Source organism: Arachis stenosperma, chromosome 3 (assembly GCF_014773155.1).
Source record: "Arachis stenosperma cultivar V10309 chromosome 3, arast.V10309.gnm1.PFL2, whole genome shotgun sequence".
NCBI lineage: Eukaryota > Viridiplantae > Streptophyta > Magnoliopsida > Fabales > Fabaceae > Arachis > Arachis stenosperma.
The window spans coordinates 152,740,962-152,755,356 of record NC_080379.1 but is presented as its reverse complement, the minus strand read 5'-3'; the positions used below and the strand labels follow the sequence as shown (position 1 = coordinate 152,755,356).

The window sequence follows — 14,395 nt, the reverse complement described above, 5'->3', positions numbered from 1 at the left end:
TTAACAATGAATCTTTTATCAGAGTCAGTACCTTGAAGCTCCACATATCCATATGGTGACACACTTGTAATCACATATAGTCCCCTCCATCGAGATTTTAATTTCCCAGGGAATAATTTGAGTCTAGAGTTGAATAGCAGGACCTTTTGTCCTGGTTCAAAGACTCTGGATGACAATTTCTTGTCATGCCATCTTTTTGCTTTCTCCTTGTAAATTTTTGCATTTTTGAAAGCATTGAGCCTGAATTCCTCTAGCTCATTCAACTGGAGCAATCTTTTCTCTCCAGCTAATGTATCATCAAGGTTTAGGAATCTGGTTGCCCAGTAGGCTTTGTGTTCCAGTTCCACGGGCAGATGACTGGCTTTGCCATACACAAGTTGATATGGAGAAGTTCCTATAGGAGTCTTGAATGCTGTTCTGTATGCCCACAGAGCATCATCCAAGCTTTTTGCCCAATCCTTTCTACGGGCCATCACAGTCCGTTTCAGGGTTCTTTTTAGTTCTATATTCGAGACCTCAGCTTGCCCATTTGTCTGTTGATGGTATGGAGTTGCTACCTTATGGCTAATTCCATATCGGACCATAGTAGAGTAAAGCTGTTTATTGCAGAAATGAGTGCCTCCATCACTGATTATTGCTCTGGGAACACCAAATCTACTGAAGATTTGTTTCTGGAGGAACTTTATCACTATTTTAGTATCACTAGTGGGTGTTGTAATTGCCTCTACCCATTTAGATACATAGTCTACTGCCACCAGAATTTAAGTGTTTGAGTATGAAAGTGGAAAAGGCCCCATAAAGTCAATACCCCATACGTCAAACAATTCAATCTCTAAGATCCCTTGCTGAGGCATGGCATAACCATGAGGCAAATTACTATCTCTCTGGCAACTATCACAGTTCCGTACAAACTCTCGGGAGTCTTTATAGAGAGTAGGCCAGTAGAAGCCACATTGGAGGATTTTTGTGGCTGTTCGCTCACTTCCGAAATGTCTTCCGTATTGTGATCCATGGCAATGCCAAAGGATCCTCTGCGCTTCTTCTCTAGGTATGCACCTATGGATTAATCCGTCTGTGCATCTCTTAAAGAAATATGGTTCATCCCACAAGTAGTACTTTGCATCAGAAATTAATATTTTCGTTTGCTACCTGCTGTACTCTTTGGGTATGAACCTTGCAGCCTTATAGTTTGCAATGTCTGCAAACCATGGTACTTCCAGAATGGCAAAGAGTTGCTCATCCAGAAAAGTTTCAAAGATCTCAGTGATGGGGAGGGACGCCCCTTCTACTGGTTTTATCCGGGACAGGTGATCTTCCACTTGGTTTTCTGTCCCTTTTCTGTCTCTTATTTCTATATCAAACTCTTGCAGAAGTAGCACCCACCTTATGAGCCTGGGTTTTGAATACCTGCTTTGGGAGTAGATATTTAAGAGTAGGATGGTCAGTGTACACAATCACCTTTGATCCTACCAAATAGGATCTGAACTTATCAATGGCATAAACCACTGCAAGCAATTCCTATTCTGTGGTTGTGTAATTCTTCTGTGCATCATTCAGGACACGGCTGGCATAATAAATGACATGCAGAAGTTTGTCATGCCTCTGTCCCAATACTGCACCAATAGCATGATCACTGGCATCACACATCAGTTCGAATGGTAATGTCCAGTTTGGTGCAGAAATGACTGGTGCTGTAACCAGCTTGGCTTTCAGGATCTCAAATGCCTGCAGACACTTTGTGTCAAATATAAATGGCGTGTCAGCAGCTAGCAGATTACTTAGAGGTTTTACAATTTTTGAAAAATCCTTTATAAACCTCCTATAGAATTCTGCATGCCCCAGAAAGCTTCTGATTGCCTTAACATTGGCAGGTGGTGGTAATTTTTTAATTACCTTTACCTGTGCCCAAGGACGATCCCTTCAGTCACCATAAAGTGACATTTTTCCCAGTTCAAAACCAGGTTAGTCTCTTGGCACCTCTTTAGAACAAAAGTCAGGTGATCAAGACAGGAGCTGAATGAGTCTCCATATACTGAGAAGTCATCCATGAAGACTTCCAGAAATTTCTCCACCATATCAGAGAAAATAGAGAGCATGCATCTCTGAAAGGTTGCAGGTGCATTACACAGCCCAAATGGCATCCTTCTGTAGAGGCAAATACTCTAGATGGGCATGTGCATGTTGTTTTCTCTTGATCCTGGGGATCTACTGCAATTTGATTGTAGCCTGAATAGCCATTCAAAAAGTAGTAATAATCATGACCTGCTAGTCTTTCTAGCATTTGGTCTATGATTGGTAAAGGAAAATGATCCTTTCTGGTGGCTGTATTGAGTCTTCTGTAGTCAATACACATGCACTACCCTGTAATTGTTCTTGTGCGAACCAGTTCATTTTTCTCATTATGAACCACTGTCATGCCTCCCTTCTTGGGGACGACTTGGACAGGGTTCACCCAGGGGCTATCAGAAATTGGATAAATAATCCCAGCCTCTAGTAATTTAGTGACCTCTTTCTGCACCACTTCCTTTATGGCTGGATTCAGCTGCCTTTGTGGTTGAACCACTGGCTTAGCATTATCCTCCAAGAGAATCTTGTGCATGCATCTGGCTGGGTTAATGCCCTTATGATCACTTATGGACCACCCAAGAGCTGTCTTGTGTGTCTTTAGCACTTGAATCAGCGCTTCCTCTTCCTGTGGCTTTAAGGTAGAGCTTATGATCACAGGAAAAGTGTTGTCTTCTCCCAGAAATGTATATTTCAGGGATGGTGGCAGTGGTTTGAGCTCTAGTTTGGGGGACTTTTCCTCTAATTGAGGAGTTTTTAGAGGTTCTTCTAATTCCTCTGGCCCCTCCAGGTCAGGCTGAACATCTTTAAATATGTCTTCTAGCTCTGATTCGAGACTCTCAGTCATATTGACTTCTTCTACCAGAGAGTCAATAAGATCCACTCTCATGTAGTCTTTTGGTGTGTCTGGATACTGCATAGCTTTTACAGCATTCAACTTAAACTCATCCTCATTGACTCTCAGGATCACTTTTCCTTTTTGGACATCAATGAGGGTGCGTCCAGTTGCTAGGAATGGTCTTCCTAGAATGAGAGTTGCACTCTTGTGCTCCTCCATTTCCAGCACTACAAAGTCAGTGGGAAAGGCAAATGACTCAACCTTGACAATCATGTCCTCGATTATGCCTGATGGGTATTTAATGGAGCCATAAGCAAGTTGAAGACAGATCCGGGTTGGTTTGATCTCTTCGGTCAAACCAAGCTTTCTGATAGTCGATGCAGGGATTAGGTTGATACTTGCCCCAAGATCACATAGAGCTGTCTTGGTGTAAATTCCTTCTAATGTGCATGGTATCATAAAGCTTCCGGGATCCTTAAGCTTCTTTGGTAAGCTTTTTTGAATGACTGCACTGCATTCGTCAATGAGAAGAACTTTTTCAGTTTCTCTCCAATCCTTCTTATGGCTTAAGATTTCTTTCATGAACTTAGCATAAGAGGGTATTTGCTCAAGTGCTTCTGCAAACAGAATCTTTATTTCAAGAGTCTTGAGATAATCTGCAAAGCGAGCAAATTACTTATCCTGTTCTGCTTGGCGGAGTTTTTGAGGATAAGGTATTTTGGATTTATATTCTTCAATCTTGGTTGCTGCAGGTTTATTTCCTACAGAAGCAGGCTGAGACACCTTTTTGAGGGAGTTATTATCAGCACTTGTGGGTGTCTGATCCCTTACTGGCATTTGAACGCCAGGATTGGGGGCTGAATTGGCATTTAACGCCAGATTCCTACCCTGTTCTGGAATTTGAACGCCAGAGTTGAACATAGAATTGGCGTTTGACTCCAACTTGTCACCCTTTTCTGGCATTTGGATGCCAGAATTATTCCTCTCTGGGCTCTTACTGTCCTCAGAGGGATTTTGGGTAATATTCTATTCATCCTCTGTCAGTTGTTCTTTCCTTGGCTCTCTGCTGCTTTGAGTTGATGTATTTAATGGTTTTCCACTCCTTAATTGAACAGCTTGACATTCTTCTGTTATTTGTTTAGATAACTGTTGTCTTGTCTGGTCAAGTTGTGCTTCCATATTCTTATTAGCATCCCGAGTATCTTGTAAAATTTCTTTAAATTCTGCTAACTATTTTGTCAGAGCAAGTAATTGCTGGTTGAGTTCAGCAGCTTTTTCTGGAGGACAAAGGTCAGTAGATACTGCTTTAGCCTCTTCCTTCATTGAGGACTCACTGCTCAAGTATAGATGTTGATTTCTAGCAACATTATCTATAAGCTCTTGAGCCTCTTCAATTGTCTTTCTCATGTGTATAGATCCACCAGCTGAGTGGTATAGAGATATCTGAGCTTTTTCTGTAAGCCCATAGTAGAAGATGTCTAACTATACCCATTCTGAAAACATTTCAGAGGGACATTTTCTCAGCATCTCTCTGTACCTCTCCCAGGCGTTATAAAGGGATTCAATATCCTATTATTTAAAGCCTTGGATGTTCAGCCTTAGCTGTGTCATCCTCTTGGGAGGGAAATATTGATTCAGAAATTTTCCTGATAGCTGTTTCCATGTCCTTATGTTGGCCTTAGGTTGATTATTTAACCACCTCTTAGCTTGGTCTTTTATAGCAAATGGAAATAGTAATAATCTGTAGATATCCTGGTCTACTTCCTTATCATGTACTATGTCAGTAATTTGTAAGAACTGTGTTAGAAACTCAGTATGTTCTTCCTGTGGAAGACCAGAATACTGGCAATTTTGCTGCACCTTGACAATGAGCTGAGAATTCAACTCAAAACTACTGACTCTGATGGAGGGTATACAGATACTACTCCCATATGAAGCAGTAGCGGGGTTAGCATATGACCCCAGAGTCCTTCTGGACTGTTCATTTCCACTTAGTTCCATGATGGAGAAAGGGAGATGATGTGGATTTATTTTATTATATATATATATATATATATATATATATATATATATTTTCTTTTTCGAAATAATAATGAAAAAAATGGAAACTAAAAAAAATTAAAAGATAAAGTAAAAAAATATATGATTGAAAAGATATGATTGAAAAACAACTTAAAAAGATTTGATTTTTAAAATTGATGACTAATTTAATGCAAAATTTTCGAAAATTTGAGGAAAACACCAAGGAACACCAAACTTAAAAATTTTAAGATCAAAACACAAGAAGGATTGATAAACCACTATTTTATGGTTTATCTTGTGCTCAATTGAGTGGTTTTTATCAACTCTTTATCCACTTATTCATACTATTTGCATGAGTTTACGTTTTCCTTCCTGATTTTGTACTATGATTGAAAACATGCTTCTTTGATCTTAATTTTACTATGTTTAATCCTCTCTTATTACCATTCGATGCCTTGATATGTGTGTTAAGTGATTTCAGAGATTACAGGGCAGGAATGGCTTAGAGGATGGAAAGGAAGCATGCAAAAGTGGAAGGAATACAAGAAGTTGAAGGAACGGCAAAGCTATCAACCTGACCCTCTCGCACTAAAATGGCCATAACTTGACCTACAGAGATCTAAATGATGCGGTTTTAATTGCGTTGGAAAGCTAACGTCCGGGGCTTCGATTTGATATATAATTTGCCATAGTAGCCATATAGATAGGCGACGCGAACGCGTGCTCCACGCGGACGCATCGCATCTGCGAAAATCAGCGTGGCAGATTTCATAACCAGCGAATTCTGGGCTATTTTCGGCCCAGTTTGAAGCCCAAAAAATACATATTAAAGGCTGCAAAGTGGAGGAATGAAGGGGACAATTCAGATCAGACTCATAATTCACACTTTTCATAATTTAGATGTAGTTTAGAGAGACAGAGGCTCTCTCCTCTCTCTTAGGATTTAGGATTAGGATTTTTAGAAATTAGGATTTATTTCTTCTTCATCACAGGTTCAATTTTCCTTTTACTTTATATTTCTCTTCCACTTTTAGATACTCTAATTCTTTTATTTGTATTTGACTTATGTTGCCCAATTGCCTTATGAACTTTTCCATGTTAGATTTGACTGCTTTTATTAATGCAATTGAGGTATTTCAGATTTATGCTTACTTTATTCTATTTATGATGTCTTCAATTTAATTTAGAATTTTCCCTTTTGGCTCTGGTTAAGTAATTGGTGACGCTTGAGTTATCAAATAAAGCAGTGGTTGAAATTGGCAGATCACTCTAAAGCTAGTCTTCCCACATTGATTGACTAGGACTTGAGGATCAAACTAATTATTCCACTTGACTTTCCTTTGCTTTAGTAAAGGTTAACTAAGTGGGATTAAAATCTAATTCTCATCACAATTGATAAGGATAGGACTTCCAGTTCTAATACCTTGCCAAAAGTTTATTTTATTATTACTATTTTAATTTTTTTTCATTTAACATACTTCTTCCTTACTTTCAAAACCCTCGATTTACAAGACTCATAACTAATAATAAGAACACCTCCCTGTAATTTCTTGAGAAGACGACCCGAGGTTTGAATACTTCGGTTATCAACTTATTTAGGGGTTTGTTACTTGTGACAACCAAAACGTTTGTAAGAAAGGACTTTTGTTGGTTTAGAAACTATACTTGCAACGAAAATTTATTTTGAATTCTAGACCACGCAAAGGTTCTCTCTTCAAAATGGCGTCGTTGCCAGGGAATTGCAAACGTGTGCCTTATTATTGATTATTGTAAATATATTTCAAAAAAAATTTCAGATTTTTATTTTAAAATTTCTATCTTATCTTATCTTATTTTTCAAAATTCAAATCTTTTTCAAAAAAAAACATATCTTTTTCAAAATCTCATCTTATTTTTTTTCAAAAATCATATCTTTTTCAAAATACTTTCTTTTTGTTAGTTTTTGTTTTTAATTTTTTTCCTACTACTATGAACTCTCACCCCTTTGGCTATGAGTCTGGTTACAATTATGTTGTAGGAAGAGGAAATTACAATAAGAACAGGCATCAAGGTTGGAACAATCAAAGATGGGAGGAGCCACAAGGATTTGATCAACTCTCATGGCAACAACTACCTCCAATGGACTATCAACAACCATTCTGTGATGCATATCAAGGCAATGGCTATGGCGAGCACTCTTTTGATTATCAACAACCACCACCATACGCCTATGAACCCCCTCCTCAACATAACTTTGGACCACCATACTCACAAGCCCCTTTCTGCCATTCACCTCCATACGACCCCAACCCAAATCCACAATACCAACCACCCTATGCACCGTATGAACTATATATAGAACCACCCCAATTCCAACCCAATTACTCCCAAGAACCACCACCTCAATATACACTATCTCCATATCCATCAATCCAAGAGCACTATGATCCTACTTATGATACCCAAGTGGCACAAGAATCAATGGATCGTCTCAAGGAAACGGTGGATCAATTTCATGCAACCCTTCATCAATTGAATCAAGCGATAAATCAATTAGCTTCCCGACGTTCAGACACTCAAGGAACCCCCATAGCTTCATGTGGACAATCTAATGAAGAACGTAGCATGAAGGAGACATTAGAAACTCCGGTGGACAGTAAGGAGCATGAATTTGTACTGGAACAAGTGGAGGAAGCCAGAATTATTGAAGAAGAAGAAGTGGTTGAAGACTTAGGAGATGCTGAACCTGCATTGGAAAGTCCATTCATAAAGCCTCCTTCCAAGATGCTTAAAATTAATGTTGAGGAGGGTGTACAACCTCCAAGGCATGTCATGGTTGAAGACTTGGAAGAGGTTGATCAAGAGATGGAGTTTAAAGAAGAAGAAGCACAACCTCCCATGCCCTTAGTAAACAATGAAGAAGAGGTTGAATTGGAACATAGCCACCAAGAGGAAGAGGTTGAAATTGAAGAAGCTTACAAAGAGGTGGAAGTTGTCAGAGAAGAGCACAAGGGAGTGGAGCTTGCAAATTCATTACAAATATCTCTCCCAAGACCATTACCGTCCAACACAACATTCAAGTGGGTAAAATTTCTATCCTTATCCTTTACTTTCCCACTTGAATATGGGCTACTAGAGACGGATGGTCAGCTTAGAGCTCTTTTTGGCATTAAAAGTAAGAGGAATATGGTCAGTGGTAAGAATTATCCTGCAAAGTTCATTATGGTTGGAAGCTTTAAGTTTAAATGCAAGGGTTGGTATAGAGCTCAATTGAATGGGTCTAAGATGTTGTTTGGCCGCTTCAGTGAGAATTCAGACTGCTTGCCACCCGGATGGAATCATGATGATCAACAAGAAGACGGGTGCACAAGCAAAGTTTGGGATCCCGAAGGATATTGGACGTACAAACATTGGTGGGGATTCCTGGATCAATACAAGCACAAGCCGCCATAATAGGGAGCTCACCAAATGTCCAACTTAAGGACTTTAACTAAAAGTGCTGGGTGGGAGACAACCCACCATGGTATGATCGTTTCTTTTTCAATTCAGTTTTGTTTGTTTTTGAGTTTTATTTTCTCTTATTGAACCTGGAATTGTTCATAACATTTGCATCTGCATATGCATACTACATTTTGCATCTTGCATATTAAAAAAAAGAAGAAGAAAAGGGCACGCGACGCGACAGCGTCGCCGACGCGTCCACGTCCCCTGTGCCTTAGGAAGAAAAGAGACTTTACAGAGAGTCACGTGAAAGCGTGGATGGAGGCGTGCCTTTGGCACAAATTAATCTACGCGACCGTGTAGATAACGCGATCGCGTCATTAACGAAATAGCCTCCCCACGCGTCCACGTCAACAACGCGAACGCGTCACCCTCAAAAGTGGCAATATGATTTTCGAACAGAGAGTTGTGTGAGCGCGAGGCTGCCCTCACGCCACTAGCACAAACCATGTCACGCGTCCGCGTGACCGACGCTCCCGCGTCACCTCACTTACGTGCTACCTGTGCGAACGCGTGCCCCACGCGTCCGCGTCACATGCGCCGCACCACTTTCCAGATCAGCCAAATATCTTATCTTTTCTTCCCCATATCTAAATATTTTCTTTCCCTTCTTTTTCTTTTTCTTTCTTTTCCTCCTACTGGTGTTGGAGATTTATTTGGGTCATTATTTCTATATATTGCTTGTGGATTGTTTAGGACTTGTTTAACAATTATATATTATTTTTATAGGATTGCTTGCATGTTCAATTTAATACTTTCCATACCTGATTTAACATGCATGCTATGTGTTTGTGAAAACGGCCATTTGGCATTGTGCACTATTATTATATTTCTTTTAATCTACTACTTTAGATGCCTGCTTTTCACAAAACCCCTTTTTATATTTTATTAATTAAATATAATTGTTATTACAAACATGTTGTTAGTTTGAAAGACTTGGTAATCTAACTTGGATATTGAATGCTTGATCTATGCTACTCATGTCTTTGCCAGCATGCCAATAAACATCTTGCATTTAATTGTCATTACGTGCATGGTGCGCGAAATTGTGATCACTACACAACTTTGCACAACTAACCAGCAAGTGCACTGGGTCGTCCAAGTAATACCTTACGCGAGTAAGGGTCGATCCTACGGAGATTGTTGGTATGAAGCAAGCTATGGTCACCTTGTAAATCTTAGTCAGGCAGACTCAAATGGGTATAGATGATGAATGAAACATAAAGATAAAGATAGAGGTACTTATGTAATTCATTGGTAGGAACTTCAGATAAGCGTATGAAGATGCCTTCCCTTCCGTCTCTCTGCTTTCCTATTGTCTTCATCCAATCCTTCTTATTCCTTTCCATGGCAAGCTCGTGTAGGGTTTCACCGTTGTCAATGGCTACCTCCCATCCTCTCAGTGAAAACGTTTGCAAATGCTCTATCACAGCACGCAGAATTCAGCTGTCGGTTCTCGGTCAGGCCGGAATAGAATCCATCGATTCTTTTGCGTCTGTCACTAACGCCCCGCCTGCTAGGAGTTTGAAGCACGTCACAGTCATTCAATCATTGAATCCTACTCAGAATACCACAGACAAGGTTTAGACCTTCCGGATTCTCTTGAATGCCGCCATCTGTTCTCGCCTATACCACGAAGACTCTGATCTCACGGAATGGTTGGCTCGTTTGTCAGGCGAGCACTCGGTTGTCAGGCGATCAACCATGCATCGTGCAATCAGGAATCCAAGAGATATTCACTAGAGCCTTGGTTGCTTGTAGAACAAAAGTGGTTGTCAGTCACCTTGTTCATAAGTGAGAATGATGATGAGTGTCACAGATCATCACATTCATCAAGTTGAAGAACAAGTGATATCTTGGACAAAGAACAAGCGGAATTGAATAGAAGAACAATAGTAATTGCATTAATACTCGAGGTACAGCAGAGCTCCACACCTTAATCTATGGTGTGTAGAAACTCCACCGTTGAAAATACATAAGAACAAGAGTGATCATTGGTTTCGGCCCCAGAGAGGGAACCAGAAGAACCAAGATCTGATCTAAGAACTAGATGTCCAAAGATGATCAAAGGATCTAAAAATAATCCAAAGATCCAAAGATGAAAATACAATAGTAAAAGGTTCTATATATAGAAAACTAGTAGCCTAGGGTGTACAGAGATGAGTAAATGACATAAAAATCCACTTCCGGGCCCACTTGGTGTGTGCTTGGGCTGAGCAATGAAACAATTTCGTGTAGAGACTCTTCTTGGAGTTAAACGCCAGCTTTTATGCCAGTTTGGGCGTTTAACTCCCATTTAGGTGCCAGTTCCGGCGTTTAACACTGGGATTTCTGAGGGTGACTTTGAACGCCGGTTTGGGCCATCAAATCTTGGGCAAAGTATGGACTATCATATATTGATGGAAAGCCCAGAATGTCTACTTTCCAACGCCGTTGAGAGCGCGCCAATGGGGCTTCTGTAGCTCCAGAAAATCCACTTCGAGTGCAGGGAGGTCAGAATCCAACAGCATCTGCAGTCCTTTTCAGTCTCTGGATCAGATTTTTGCTCAGGTCCCTCAATTTCAGCCAGAAAATACCTGAAATCACAGAAAAACACACAAACTCATAGTAAAGTCCAGAAAAGTGAATTTTAACTAAAAACTAATAAAAATATACTAAGAACTTAACTAAAACTACTAAAAACATACTAAAAACAATGCCAAAAAGGGTACAAATTATCCGCTCATCACAACACCAAACTTAAATTGTTGCTTGTCCCCAAGCAACTGAAAATCAAATAAGATAAAAAGAAGATAATATACTATAGACTCCAAATTATCAATGAAACTTAGCTCCAAATTAGATGAGCGGGACTAGTAGCTTTTTGCCTCCAAACAGTTTTGGCATCTCACTTTATCCTTTGAAATTCAGAATGATTGGCTTCTTTAGGAACTCAGAATCCAGATAATGTTATTGATTCACCTAGTTAAGTATGATGATTCTTGAACACAGCTACTTATTGAGTCTTGGCCGTGGCCCAAAGCACTCTGTCTTCCAGTATTACCACCGGATACATACATGCCACAGACACATAATTGGGTGAACCTTTTCAGATTGTGACTCAGCTTTGCTAAAGTCCCCAATTAGAGGTGTCCAGGGTTCTTAAGCACACTCTTTTTGCCTTGGATCACAACTTTATTTCTTTCTTTTTCTTTCTTTTTTTTTTCTCTCCCCCTTTTTTTTTGTATTCACTGCTTTTTCTTGCTTCAAGAATCATTTTTATGATTTTTCAGATCCTCAGTAACATGTCTCCTTTTTCATCATTCTTTCAAGAGCCAACAATTTTAACATTCATGAACAACAAATTCAAAAGACATATGCACTGTTCAAGCATACATTCAGAAAACAAAAAGTATTGTCACCACATCAAACTAATTAAGCTAGTTTTAAAGATGAATTCGAAATCCTGTACTTCTTGTTCTTTTGTAATAAAAACATTTTTCATTTAAGAAAGGTGATGGATTCATAGGACATTCATAACTTTAAGGCATAGACACTAAGACACTAATGATCATAAGACACAAACATGGACAAACATAAGCATAAGAATTCGAAAAACAGAAGAATAAAGAACAAGGAGATTAAAGAACGGGTCCACCTTAGTGATGGCGGCTCTTTCTTCCTCTTGAAGATCCTATGGAGTGCTTGAGCTCCTCAATGTCTCTTCCTTGTCTTTGTTGCTCCTCTCTCATGATTCTTTGATCTTCTCTAATTTCATGGAGGATGATGGAGTGTTCTTGATGCCCCACCCTTAGTTGTCCCATGTTGGAACTCAGTTCTCCTAGGGAGGTGTTCAGTTGCTCCCAATAGTTTTGTGGAGGAAAGTGCATCCCTTGAGGCATCTCAGGGATCTCATGATGAGAGGGGTCTCTTGTTTGCTCCATCCTTTTCTTAGTGATGGGCTTGAGGTCATGCCTTCTCAGTTGAACCAGCTTCCTTCTTTAGATGAAGCATCCTTAGTACTGCTTGGTGCACTTTGCATTCCAGACAGACTTTGAGAAATCAAATTGACTTGTTGAGTCAATATCTTGTTCTGAGCCAAAATGGCATTCAGAGTATCAATCTCAAGAACTCCTTTCTTCTGATTGGTCCCATTGTTCACAGGATTCCTTTCAGAAGTGTACATGAATTGGTTATTTGCAACCATTTCAATTAGCTCTTGAGCTTCTGTAGGCGTCTTCTTCAAATGAAGAGATCCTCCAGAAGAGCTATCCAAGGACATCTTGGATAGTTCAGAGAGACCATCATAGAAAATACCTATGATGCCCCATTCAGAAAGCATGTCAGATGGACATTTTCTGATCAATTGTTTGTATCTTTCCCAAGCTTCATAGAGGGATTCTCCATCCTTCTGTCTGAAGGTTTGGACTTCCACTCTAAGCTTACTCAATTTTTGAGGTGGAAAGAACTTTGCCAAAAAGGCATTGACTAGCTTTTCCCATGAGTCCAGGCTTTCTTTAGGTTGTGAGTCCAACCATGTCCTAGCTCTGTCTCTTACAGCAAAAGGGAATAGCATAAGTCTGTAGACCTCAGGGTCTACCCCATTAGTCTTGACAGTGTCACAGATTTGCAAGAATTCAGCTAAAAACTGATGAGGATCTTCCAATGGAAGTCCATGAAACTTGCAATTCTGTTGCATTAGAGAAACTAATTGAGGCTTAAGCTCAAAGTTGTTTGCTCCAATGGCAGGGATAGAGATGCTTCTCCCATAGAAGTCGGGAGTAGGTGCAGTAAAGTCACCCAGCACCTTCCTTGCATTGTTGGCATTGTTATTGTTTTCGGCTGCCATGTGTTCTTCTTCCTTGAAGAATTTGGTCAGGTCCTCTAATGAGAGTTGTGCTTTGGCTTCTCTTAGCTTTCTCTTCAAGGTCCTTTCAGGTTCAGGGTCAGGCTCAACAAGAATGCTTTTGTCTTTGCTCCTGCTCATAAGAAAGAGAAGGGAACAAGAAAATGTGGAATCCTCTATGTCACAGTATAGAGATTCCTTGAAGTGTCAGAGGAAAAGAAGAGTAGAAGACAGAAGTGGAAAATTCTAACTTATCAAAGGAGATGGAGTTCGAATTTTGCATTAAGGAATAGTGTTAGTCCATAAATAGAAGGATGTGAGGAGAAGGGAAGTAATTTTCGAAAATTAAGTGAAAGATTTTGAAAACATTTTGAAAAACACTAATTAATTTTCGAAAATAAGAGTGGGAAAGAAATCAAGTGATTTTTTTTTTTTGAAAAAGATTTTGAAATTAGAAGTCAAAAAGATTTGATTGAAAACTTATTTTGAAAAAGATGTGGTTAAGAAGATATGATTGGTTTTTTTTTTTTAAAAATTATGTGATTGAGAAGATATGATTTGAAAACAATTTTAAAAAGATTTGATTTTAAAAATTAATGACTTGCCTAACAAGAAAAGATATGATTCAAACATTAAACCTTTCTCAACAGAAAAGGCAACATACTTGAAATGTTGAATCAAATCATTAATTGATAGCAAGTATCTTTGAAAAAGGAAAGAAATTGATTTTGAAAACATTTGATTGAAAAGATATGATTTGAAAAAGATTTGGTTTTGAAAAACTTTGAAAACTTGAAAAAAAATTTGATTTGAAAACAAAATCTTCCCTCTTGTGCCATCCTGGCGTTAAACGCCCAGAATGGTGCACATTCTGGCGTTTAACGCCCAAAACTATACCCTTTTGGGCGTTAAACGCCCAACCAGGTACCCTGGCTGGCGTTTAAACGCCAGTCTGTCCTTCTTCACTGGGCGTTTTGAACGCCCAGCTTTTTCTGTGCAATTCCTCTGCTGTATGTTCTGAATCTTTAATTCTCTGTATTATTGACTTGAGAAGACACAAATTAAAAATATTTTTGGATTTTTAATAATCAAAATGCAACTAAAATTGAATAACAATGCATGCAAGACACCAAACTTAGTAGTTTGTATACTACTGATACTAATGA

General features: G+C 39.2%; 1 non-coding gene across 1 annotated transcript; it reads left to right on the top strand.

Moving 5' to 3' along the window:
* Positions 1-12,723: 12,723 nt before the first annotated feature.
* LOC130971258 (small nucleolar RNA R71) lies at positions 12,724-12,827 on the top strand. Its single transcript, XR_009082486.1, has one exon. It is a non-coding gene; the product is annotated as a small nucleolar RNA R71 (small nucleolar RNA).
* The last annotated feature ends 1,568 nt before the right edge of the window (positions 12,828-14,395 follow it).